We start from the raw sequence: 12,234 nt of genomic DNA on the forward strand, positions 1-12,234 counted from the left end.
TCCTATAGTAGAGAATGAGTGGAATTATTCCTCAGGGGATCTATAGCACACTATCTAATGCTATACTGTGGCTGACAGCTGCATGGTTACAATTTTATCTCTAAAAGTATCGATCTTAGAAGTAAAGTAGTTCATAAAGTTATTACTGCCTGTGCTGTTAGGAAATGTCAACACTTGTTGATGCTTTATTTTTCATTAGTTTAGCCACTGTATTGAATAAATACCTGGGGTTATGTTTGTTTTCTTCTAAAAGAGACGAAAAGTAATCAGATCTAGCTGTTTTTAATGCTTTTCTGTAGTATAGGTTACTTTCCCGCCAAGCAATACGAAATACCTCTAGTTTTGTTTTCCTCCAGCTGCGCTCCATTTTCTGGGCTGCTCTCTTTAGGGTGCGAGTGTGCTCATTATACCATGGTGTCAGACTGTTTTGCTTAATCTTCCTTAAGTGTAAAGGAGCAACTGTATTTAAAATGCTAGAAAAGAGAGAGTCCATAGTTTCTGTTACATCATCAAGTCGTTCTGAGGTTTTGTATATGCTGAGGAATTGGGATAAATCAGGAAGATTACTTACAAAGCAGTCTTTTGTGGTAGAAGTGATGGTTCTACCATACTTGTAACAATGATAAAATTGACAGCTTTAGCGATATGAAGTTTGCACAAGACTAGATAATGATCTGAGATATCATCGCTTGGCTGCATAATTTCAACACCATCAACATCAATTCCATGTGACTGTATTAAATCTAGAGTATGACTTCGACAATGAGTAGGTCCTGAGACGTGTTGTCTAACCCCAATAGAGCTCAGAAACGAGTTATACTTGAAGCCCGCCTTCTGAGAAATACTGAAAACATTGTTGTAAATTCAAGCAACACTTCCCCCTTTACCTTCTGGACATGGCTCATGTTTATAACAGTAATCTTGGGGGGTAGACTCGTTTAAAATAATGTAATCATCAGGTTTTAGCCAGGTTTCTGTCAAACAGAGCACATCTAGGTTATGATCAGTGATCATATCATTTACAAAAAGTGCTTTCGTAGAAAGGGACCTGATATTCAATAAGCCAAGCTTTATCATTTGTTTATCCATATTACATCTGTTATTTATTTGTTGAACATCAATTAAGTTACTCTTAAATTGGTTTGGACGTTTTTTTGTGTTGAACATCAATTAAATTGTTACTCTTAATTTGGTTTGGACGGTTTTTGTATTTTCTAGTTCGGGGAACAGACACAGTCTCTATAGTGTGATATCTAGGTGAAAGAGTTTCTATGTGCTGAGAACTAACTGATTTCTGTGACATGAACTGGCTAGTAGACGGTCGGTTTAGCTAGTCTGTCTGCTTCCTGACCTGAGCCCCAGTTAGTCAAGTACAAACTCTAAGACTATGTGCCATATTTCTAGAGAGAAGAGCAGCACCACCCCAGGAGGGATGAAGACCATCTCTTTTCAACAGGCCAGTTCTGCCCCAAAAACTCGTCCAATTGTCTATGAAACCTATGTTATTCTGCGACAACTTTTAAAGTTTGGGCTCCTAAACATTAGATCACTCTCACCCAAAGCAGTTATTGTAAATGAAATGATCACAGATAATAGTTTTGATGTACTCTGCTTGACTGAAACCTGGCTAAAACCTAATGATTATATTGGTCTAAATGAGTCTACTCCACCAAGCTACTGTTATACGCATGAGCCCCGTCAGACTGGTCGTGGTGGCGGTGTTGCAACAATATATAGTGATATTCTCAATGTTACTCAGAAGACAGGATACAGGTTTAACTCATTTGAAATACTAATGCTTAATGTTACACTGTCAGATATGCAAAAGAAATCTATCGTAGCTCTTGCTCTGGCTACTGTGTATAGACCACCAGGGCCGTATACAGATTTCCTAAAAGAATTTGCAGATTTCCTCTCAGACCTATTGATTACTGTTGATAAAGCGCTAATTGTCTGAGATTTTAATATTCACGTTGATAATACAAATGATGCATTAGGGCATTAGGACACTGACCTAATAAACTCTTTTGGAGTCAAGCAAAATGTCACCGGGCCCACTCATCGTTTTAATCATACGCTCATACGCTTTATATCGCATGGAATTGATCTTACTGATATAGATATCGTACCTCAAAGCGATGATGTTACTGACCATTTCCTTGTATAGTGCATGCTGCGTATTACTAATATTAACTATATGGCTCCGCGTTATCGTCCGGGCAGAACTATTGTTCCAGCCACCAAAGACAGATTCACAAATAACCTGCCTGATTTATCTCAACTGCTCTGTGTACCAATAAGTACACATGAACTAGACGAAATAACTAGCAACATGGGCACTATCTTCTCTAATACATTAGAAGCTGTTGCCCCCATCAAATTGAAAAAGGTTAGAGAAAAACATACTGCGCCATGGTACAACAGTAATACCCATTCTCTCAAGAAAAAAACTCGTAGTCTTGAGCGCAAATGGAGAAAAACTAACTTGGAAGTTTTTAGAATTGCGTGGAAAAACAGTATGTCCAGCTATAGACAGGCTCTAAAAGCTGCCAGGGCCGAGCATATCCACAAACTCATAGAAAATAACCAAAACAATCCAAGGTTTTTATTTAGCACAGTGGCTAGATTAACAAATAACCAGACGCCACCCGATCTAAATATTCCCGCACAGTTTAATAGTAATGACTTTATGAATTTCTTCACTGATAAAATAGATAACATCAGAAATACAATAAAAAATGTAGATTCTACAGCGTATAATACTTCAGCTTCATTCATCGCACCAAAAGATAAACTGCAGTGCTTTACAACTATAGGACAGGAAGAGCTAAATAAACTTATCACTGCATCTAAACCAACAACATGCCTATTAGATCCTGTACCCACTAAATTACTGAAAGAGTTGTTACCTGTAGCAGAAGAACCGCTTCTCAATATTATTAACTGTGATCATATCATTTACAAAAAGTGCTTTCGTAGAAAGGGACCTGATATTCAATAAGCCAAGCTTTATCATTTGTTTATCCATATTGCAACTGTTTTTTATTTGTTGAACATCAATTAAATTGTTACTCTTAATTTGGTTTGGACGGTTTTTGTATTTTCTAGTTCGGGGAACAGACACAGTCTCTATAGTGTGATATCTAGGTGAAAGAGTTTCTATGTGCTGAGAACTAACTGATTTCTGTGACATGAACTGGCTAGTAGACGGTCGGTTTAGCTAGTCTGTCTGCTTCCTGACCTGAGCCCCAGTTAGTCAAGTACAAACTCTAAGACTATGTGCCATATTTCTAGAGAGAAGAGCAGCACCACCCCAGGAGGGATGAAGACCATCTCTTTTCAACAGGTCAGTTCTGCCCCAAAAACCAGGGTTAGGTTAGGGTTAGTAATTGTACAAAAACAACTTTTAAAGTTTGGGCTCCTAAACATTAGATCACTCTCACCCAAAGCAGTTATTGTAAATGAAATGATCACAGATAATAGTTTTGATGTACTCTGCTTGACTGAAACCTGGCTAAAACCTAATGATTATATTGGTCTAAATGAGTCTACTCCACCAAGCTACTGTTATAAGCATGAGCCCCGTCAGACTGATCGTGGCGGCGGTAAACTAACTTGGAAGTTTTTAGAATTGTGTGGAAAAACAGTATATCCAGCTATAGACAGGCTCTAAAAACTGGCAGGGCCGAGCATATCCGGAAACCCGTGTAACGTTATCTGCGGTGTTTTTTTTTATGAGTAACCAGACGGACATCAGCTGAAGGTTCGACTCTTCTTTTACTCTGATAAAACACAAAACAGTCTTTACAATGTGTTTTCGCCCTTCTTGTCCTTTCTGTTAAATGAACGTAAAGTGCAACGCAATTAGCACGTGCTTCAAGTGCATCGATCGACAGAAAACTGATCAAACTGAATGAAAATACAGAAATAATCAAATATACATGTAAAATAATGTCACAAATATGATTTAAACAGAGTATAAAAGAGATTTTAAGCAAAGATGAAATGAAGAGCAGGTGCAAAGACAGGAAATCTTTGTCAGAAATTTAAAGGGGAAGGTGCACACACACAGACAGGCATATCAGGTATACATCGTGAACATTTGTGTAATTCTACATATGAAATGAACATATTACTTTCCATACCTGTTACACACTAAGGTCGCAAAACTCTGCACTTTTGGTAGTACCTAGGATAACAAAGTCCACTTTTCTCATTTGGCTCCCAAACTCTGGAATAGCCTTTCTGATAACGTTCGGGATCTATTCAAATAGGGGTAGTGTGGCCGAGCGGTCTAAGGCGCTGGATTAAGGCTCCTCGGGGGCGTAGGTTCAAATCCCACCGCTGCCAGGACAGCCTTTTCTTTGTGGGAAGTCGTGGCCTAATGGTTAGAGAGTTGGACTCATAACCCAAATATTGTGGGTTCGAGTCTCATTCCGGCAAGGATTGTAGGTGGGGGGAGTAAATGTACAGTGCTCTCTCCCACCTTCAATACCACGACTGAGGTGCCCTTGAGCAAGGCACCGAACCCCCAACTGCTTCCCGGGCGCCGCAGCATAAATGGCTGCCCACTGCTCCGGGTGTGTGTTCACAGTGTGTGTGTGTGTGTGTTCACTGCTGTGTGTGTGCACTTTGATTAAATGCAGAGAACTAATTCCAAGTATGGGTCACCATACTTGGCCACATGTCACGTCACTTAAATGCACATTATTATTCTTTAGTTTGGGTTAAACAAATACATTTGCTTGGTTGGAACAGCAGCTACTCTAATTATGTCTCTATGTGTTTCTCTGTTTCTGCTGGGATTGACATCCCGTGGTAACTAAGATTTACACAAGCTTCAGTCTGGATCCAGAACACCTGAGAAGAGATGATGCCAACCCCTCAGAGGACCTCAGATGATGGGGAGTCATCTCAATTATCACCAGTAAAATATGGAGCCAGGTGAGTCTTCTGCACAATGTGACTTTGCTGCAGCCTGGAATTGAACTGCTGGTTTCGTCTGGTCAGAGGAGAACTGGCCCCCCGACTGAGCCTGGTTTCTCCCAAGGTTTTTTCTCCATTCTGTCACCGATGGAGTTTTGGTTCCTCTGGCTTGCTTAGTTGGGGACACTTCATTTCCAGCGATATCGTCGACTTGATTGCAAAGATACTATTTAAACTGAACTGAGCTGGATGATGATCACAGAATTCAATGATGAACTGTCTTTAACTGAAAAATGAGTGTTTACTATTGTCATTTTGCATTAGTGACACTATTTTCCTAATGAATGCTGTTCAGTTGCTTTGACACAATCTGTATAAATAATAGGTGACTTGACTTGACACATCTGTGCTGTGTTTCCTTGATTACGTTTCTCCTAGTTATTGAAGTCCTGTGTCTGCTTCAGGTCCTTGGTCCAGAATTGATTGTGTTTAGCGTTTGTGCCAAATTTACTCCTGCGTTTTCTCTGTGGATTTTTTATTTATTAAGACTCCTGATTCTACTCCTTTGGCATGTGCTTTGATTCAGCACACATGACCGATAGCTTACTAGTTAAATATTTGTAGCACATTTTTAGTTTATGAAAGTACACTTTGAAGTATATTCTCATTAAACTACTAGTTTAGTAGTTTCATATTGCAAGTTAACTTGTAAGATATTTTTAAGTGAACAACATTATACTTAGTTTATTATTTATAAATTAGTTTTGCATTTTAAGTATACTATTGTGTTCCTATCTAAGTGTTTGAACTTTAACTCTTTCCTTGCCAGCATTTTTTTTAAAGTTGCCAGCCAGTGGCAGGATTTTTGACCATTTTCACAAAAAAAAAAAAATACCCCCCAGAATATTTTGTTGTATCAATATCTGAACATACAGTGTATCAAAAGAAAGAACAGAGCCTCTGCTTTTAAGCAACAATAAACATTTAATGCTAACGTCATAATTTTTTTTAATCAACACTTAAACGTGGATATGTTTCAGGGTCTGACATTTAAATGACATTCATGTATGTAAAAGTGTGATTTATTTTTATTGGACTGATCCCAATCGAATTGTCTTTCTCCAGAGTGAATGCACAGATGATTGTTGAAATCGCTTCTTTTTCTAAACCTCATCACACTGAGGACAATGGCAGTTTCTTTGCAGAATGAGTTTGCAAATGCCGTTTCAGTTCTGTGTGATATGTGAAACTCTTCTCACACTGAAGACACTTGTAAGGTTTCTCTCCAGTGTGAACTCTCATGTGAATATTAAGGTTTCCTTTAGCCATGAAGCTCTTTCCACACTGAGGGCAGATGAACGGCTTCTCTCCAGTGTGAATTCTTAAGTGACTCTCAAAGTTATCTCTGTCTGAGAAACTCTTTCCACACTGATGACATTCAAAACAGTTCTCTCCCGAGTGAATCCTCATGTGATTATTAAGATGTACTTTATATCTGAAACACTTTTCACACTGATCACACACAAACGGTTTCTCTCCAGTGTGAATTCTCATGTGAGTCATAAGATTTCCTTTAATTGAGAAGCTCTTCCCACACAGTTTGCAGGTGTAAGGTTTCTCTCCAGTGTGAATTTTCATGTGGGCTTTAAGGGTTGTTTTCTGTGTAAAACTCTTTCCACACTGAAGACAATTGAAAGGCTTCTCTCCAGTATGGATGTTTAAGTGGCCTTTAAGGCTTTCACTTCGACTGAATCCCTTTCCACAGTGTTGACAGGTGAAAGGCTTCTCTCCAGTGTGAACTGTCATATGGGTCTTAAAGCTTTCTTTTCGTGAGAAGCTCTTCCCACAGAGTTTGCAGGAGTAAGGCTTCTCTCCAGCGTGAATTCTCATGTGGGCATTAAGGTTTTTTTTCTGTGTAAATCTCTTTCCACACTGATGGCATATGATCAGATTCTCTCCAGTGTGGATTTTCAAGTGGCCTTTAAGGCTGTCTTTTCGACTGAACCCCTTTCCACAGTGTTGACAGGTTAAAGGCTTCTCTCCAGTGTGAACACTCATCTGAACTTTAAGGTTTCTAGTTTCTGTTTTGTAAGTCTCTGAGTAGCTAAAAGAATTCTCTCCACCCATGAAATCATGATATTTCTCATTCTGAGCTTTCTCTTCCATTTCATTCAGTTCTTGACTCTCCTCTTTCAGTGGCATCAGGTCTAGGGTGAACAGAAACAAAAACAAGTCAACACCAGTGTAACAGCACAAAGACATGAAAGCCTTCAGACAGTAAAACATCAAATCCAACAATATATATGTTAGATCCTATACACACTAAACATATGAAAAAGGACACATCCCAAATACTTTAAATATGGCAGTTATCAAACCATTTATAAAAACTAGAGATGCACCAATAGTAACAGCACAAAGACATGAAAGCCTTCAGACAGTAAAACATCAAATCCAACAATATATATGCTAGATCCTATACACACTAAACAAATGAAAAAGGACACATCCCAAATACTTTAAAGATGGCAGTTATCAAACCATTTATAAAAACTAGAGATGCACCAATATCAATAGCCGATTATCCAGAAAGATATCTGCCGATACCGATGCTGATATTCTTAAGGAAAAAAATCCAGTAACCAATGCTGTACAGGGAACCCTCTCATTTGGTACATTACTATAATATTAAAGGTTAAAATTAACAACAGCTATTATATTCAACTGCTACTTATTTTTAGATATCATAATTACACTCATATAAAAATGTAAATGTCTGTATACAACTCATTTGCACATGCTTCATGCCAGATGTATTCAAACATATATAAGTATACTGAACAAAATTATAAACGCAGCACTTTTGTTTTTGCCCCCATTTTTCATGAGCTGAACTCAAAGATCTAAGACTTTTTCTATGCACACAAAAGGCCAATTTCTCTCAAATATTGTTCACAAATCTGTCTAAATCTGTGTTAGTGAGCACTTCTCCTTTGCCGAGATAATCCATCCACCTCACAGGTGTGGCATATCAAGATGCTGATTAGACAGCATGATTATTGCACAGGTGTGCCTTAGGCTGGCCACAATAAAAGGCCACTCAAAAATGTGCAGTTTTATCACACAGCACAATGCCACAGATGTCGCAAGTTTTGAGGGAGCGTGCAGTTGGCATGCTGACTGCAGGAATGTCCAGCAGAGCTGTTGCCTGTGAATTGACCAGCCACCTGGACAGCTGCTGCAACAATCGGTTTGCATAACCAAAGAATTTCTGCACAAACTGTCAGAAACCATCTCAGGGAAGCTCATCTGCATGCTCGTCGTCCTCATCGAGGTCTCGACCTGATTGCAGTTCGCATATGTTATGGACAACGAACACAGGTACATTTTATTGATGGCATTTTGAATGTATGTGTATGTGAAACTGCACATTTTAGAGTGGCCTTTTATTGTGGCCAGCCTAAGGCACACCTGTGCAATAATCATGCTGTCTAATCAGCATCTTGATATGCCACACCTGTGAGGTGGATGGATTATCTCGGCAAAGGAGAAGTGCTCACTAACACAGATTTAGACAGATTTGTGAACAATATTTGAGAGAAATAGGCCTTTTGTGTACATAGAAAAAGTCTTAGATCTTTGAGTTCAGCTCATGAAAAATGCTGTTTTCATGTGGGTGTGTAGTGCTGCTTTCACTATTCTGCATAAATACGCCGGTATTGCCGCCATTCATATACTTTTAATGATTGCCAACATTACAGCCCCGCGTGCAATGCAATGCACCAGTATGGGTTGATAAGGTAAAACTCTGGACAAGTTTTCTTGCGCGTTACCCATTTTTAACGCGTCTTGACTGTCGTACAGTCTGACATTAATAACAACTGAGATCCCACAGTGTGACATGGTCATCATGTTCATTCAGTCTGACAAGTACAATCCTAAAGAACTTTAAAAAAAAAAACGCACAGTGTGAGCCCAGCTTTAGAAAGATGGCAGCATCATTATGTTATTCTTACACAGAGATCGGTAGCTCTATTAGTTAAATCTGTTGACTGTAACAGTTGAATATGTATTCTTCAGACATTCCTCTTTAAATTCAATCAGTATAAGCTGTGTGCGAAGTAAAGCACATTTGGTTTTCAATCACTGAAAATGGGTAAAATGTAAACTATTTGAACAAGGAGCTGCTTTGAGTTCCCTATATCAATGGGACTGAACCATACAGGGTCTTGAAAATTAAGATTTCAAAAGAAAAGTTTGTTAGGAGCCAGAATTTATAATCATACTGAGATCATTTTAATACTTTCTCAGTTGCAGGAATGCAAACTTCGGGGAAAGAAAATTATATTTACAGCACTCAGGTTAGTTCAATGCAGTTGTTTTGATAGAAATAAACAAGACTTGGAGCTGTATTTTGATCACAGTCTCTCTGGAACTGAACCATCGAGGGCTTTAAAAATTATGTTGCCAAAAGGAAAGTTTGTTAAAACCTAATATCTAAAAGGGCAGTAAGATATTTGAACGGTCACCACTGGCACATATACAGCAAGAGAGATTGCAGAAGTCACCAGATTTCACTGACACTCTCCGTGTGAAAGTAATAGTATCTCTCTGGAGTCATTTTCACACCGCTGTAATCTGACTCTGAATCTCAGGGGAAAATTGTCATTTTGACACTCCTCTACAAAAAGAGTGGATTACTCTGTAAACATACATCCGTGACATTTATTATTTTGGTTTTCTTCTTCATTTAGGTATTTCTTTCACCGGAAAAAAATATTCACAAAATCTAAACTTTGAGCCGGGGACCTCTGGTTGAGTCATGTAATGATTACAAGACCCTGATCTGATTATGTGAACTGATTAAGTGATCTGATTATGTGATCTGATTATGTGATGAGATTAAGTGATCTGATTATGTGATCGGATTATGTGATGAGATTAAGTGATGAGATTAAGTGATCTGATTAAGTGATCGGATTATGTGATGAGATTAAGTGATCTGATTAAGTGATCGGATTATGTGATGAGATTAAGTGATCTGATTAAGAGATCTGATTATGTGATGAGATTAAGTGATCTGATTAAGAGATCTGATTATGTGATGAGATTAAGTGATCTGATTAAGAGATCTGATTATGTGATGAGATTAAGTGATCTGATTAAGTGATCGGATTATGTGATGAGATTAAGTGATCTAATTTAAGTGATCTGATTCAGTGATCCGATTAAATGATCCGATTAAGTGATCTGATTATGTGATCTGATTAAGTGATCGGATTAAGTGATCATATTATGTGATGAGATTAAGTGATCTGATTAAGTGATCGGATTAAGTGATCTGATTAAGTGATCGGATTATGTGATGAGATTAAGTGATCTAATTTAAGTGATCTGATTCAGTGATCCGATTAAATGATCCGATTAAGTGATCTGATTATGTGATCTGATTAAGTGATCGGATTAAGTGATCTGATTAAGTGATCGGATTAAGTGATCTGATTAAGTGATCGGATTAAGTGATCTGATTAAGTGATCGGATTAAGTGATCTGATTAAGTGATCGGATTAAGTGATCTGATTAAGTGATCGGATTAAGTGATCTGATTAAGTGATCGGATTAAGTGATCTGATTAAGTGATCGGATTAAGTGATCTGATTAAGTGATCGGATTAAGTGATCTGATTAAGTGATCGGATTAAGTGATCTGATTAAGTGATCGGATTAAGTGATCTGATTAAGTGATCGGATTATGTGATGAGATTAAGTGATCTAATTTAAGTGATCTGATTCAGTGATCCGATTAAATGATCCGATTAAGTGATCTGATTATGTGATCTGATTAAATGATCTGATTAAGTGATCTGATTAAATGATCTGATTAAATGATTCTGATTAAGTGACTTTGAAGATGGGGAAAAAAATCAACTATCAACAATAAATGTGAAATTAATCACTTACATTTTACAGCTTGCTTTTTGCAAAATAAAAGTTTGTTATATTTGCATAATTTAGTGATATACATTAATGATATTTTATTGTTTTTAGTTCAGAAGTAGATATTGGGTTTAATATTGCACAAAATACTTTTTTTGGCTATTTATTGTTTACCATGATTTAATGTGTGACAAAATAACAAGACAAATAGAGATAAAGAGACTCATGACACAGAATGACTTATGCCGAGTTCACACTGCACGATTTTCAAAGACATCACATCACTGTTGGTTTCACACTGAACGACTATCTGGGGGAGCATTCAGTTGTTGCTGTGTTCACACTGCACGATGGAACGAGACAGGTGGTTACACACGGCATGACTTTACAACAGGGAGAATCACTTTTTTGCTACAAAACCCGCCCAATTACTACTCAAAACTAGCCTGAAAATAGCCCAATTGCTTTCGAGGGGGTCCCCCAGTAAAAATCGTGTTCGAGGGTAAAATACACATTTTTTGGCGGGGTTCTCCAGGTACAATTCACATTCCAGGGCCTAAATATCATGTTATTGGGGTCGCTTCAACCTGCTGACATAAAAAACAACCGCCGGCATTCGCGGATTTGGCAACACTGGTCTGCAAACTACGTTTCATATAACTCCTCCCCGAACTTCCCGCTGCCCTGTATCTTGGTCTCTCATTGGCTGTAGGTCATCGCCGATGTAGTTTTCAGTCAGAACTCATTGCACACAGCGTGATTGTGAATCGCCGACAGCTCCAGATATTGAGCATGCCAAATATTACGCGGGCATCGGTGACGCATCAGCGATTCCCTCAGATCACGTCTTTTATAATTCACACTGCGTGATTGTCACTCGCGTGAACGAGCACCGATTTGCCTCCGATTTCGGGCATTTGTCTGCGATTTGTCAGCGAGTGAAAAATCGGGCTAAAATTGTGCAGTGTGAACTTGGCATAAAGAAAGACTTTGAGGATGAAACCAACCTGTTTGTTCCTCAGTATCTTCATGTTTGACTCTGAATACTTCTTCAATCTTCACGTCTTCACTCTCCTCTGTTCATGTAAACATTGTGAGTGTATTTGTAGAGGTTCATTACACGTTTGTGTTGTTGTTCTTGTTGTATTTAGATGCTGTACTGCAGTGATTCCAGCTTAAGACTCTGATAAACTTCGAGCAAATCCACAATTTGACCAAAGTGACACGTCTGACACAACAAATCACTCTCCCAGTTCCTCTTGCTCCAAATTAAAGAGCACTACATAGTAAAACACTTTCAAAGATAACATCATCTGGATTTCACTGATGATCATTTGTTATAATTATATGATTTAGATCATTACTATACCCT

The 12,234-nt window shown here is 38.2% G+C and overlaps 1 protein-coding gene across 1 annotated transcript in view; it reads right to left on the reverse strand.

Moving 5' to 3' along the window:
- LOC107574584 (gastrula zinc finger protein XlCGF57.1-like) overlaps positions 1–11,893 on the reverse strand; it is a 28,193-nt gene extending 16,300 nt beyond the window's left edge. The window contains exon 1 of the mRNA XM_016261029.1: positions 11,870–11,893. The gene's annotated coding sequence lies outside the window, so the exon portion shown is untranslated. The remainder of the gene's footprint in view (positions 1–11,869) is intronic.
- Between the last annotated feature and the right edge of the window lie 341 nt (positions 11,894–12,234).

Source organism: Sinocyclocheilus grahami, unplaced genomic scaffold (genome assembly GCF_001515645.1).
Source record: "Sinocyclocheilus grahami isolate Dianchi unplaced genomic scaffold, SAMN03320097.WGS_v1.1 scaffold2277.1, whole genome shotgun sequence".
NCBI classification, from domain to species: Eukaryota; Metazoa; Chordata; class Actinopteri; order Cypriniformes; family Cyprinidae; genus Sinocyclocheilus; species Sinocyclocheilus grahami.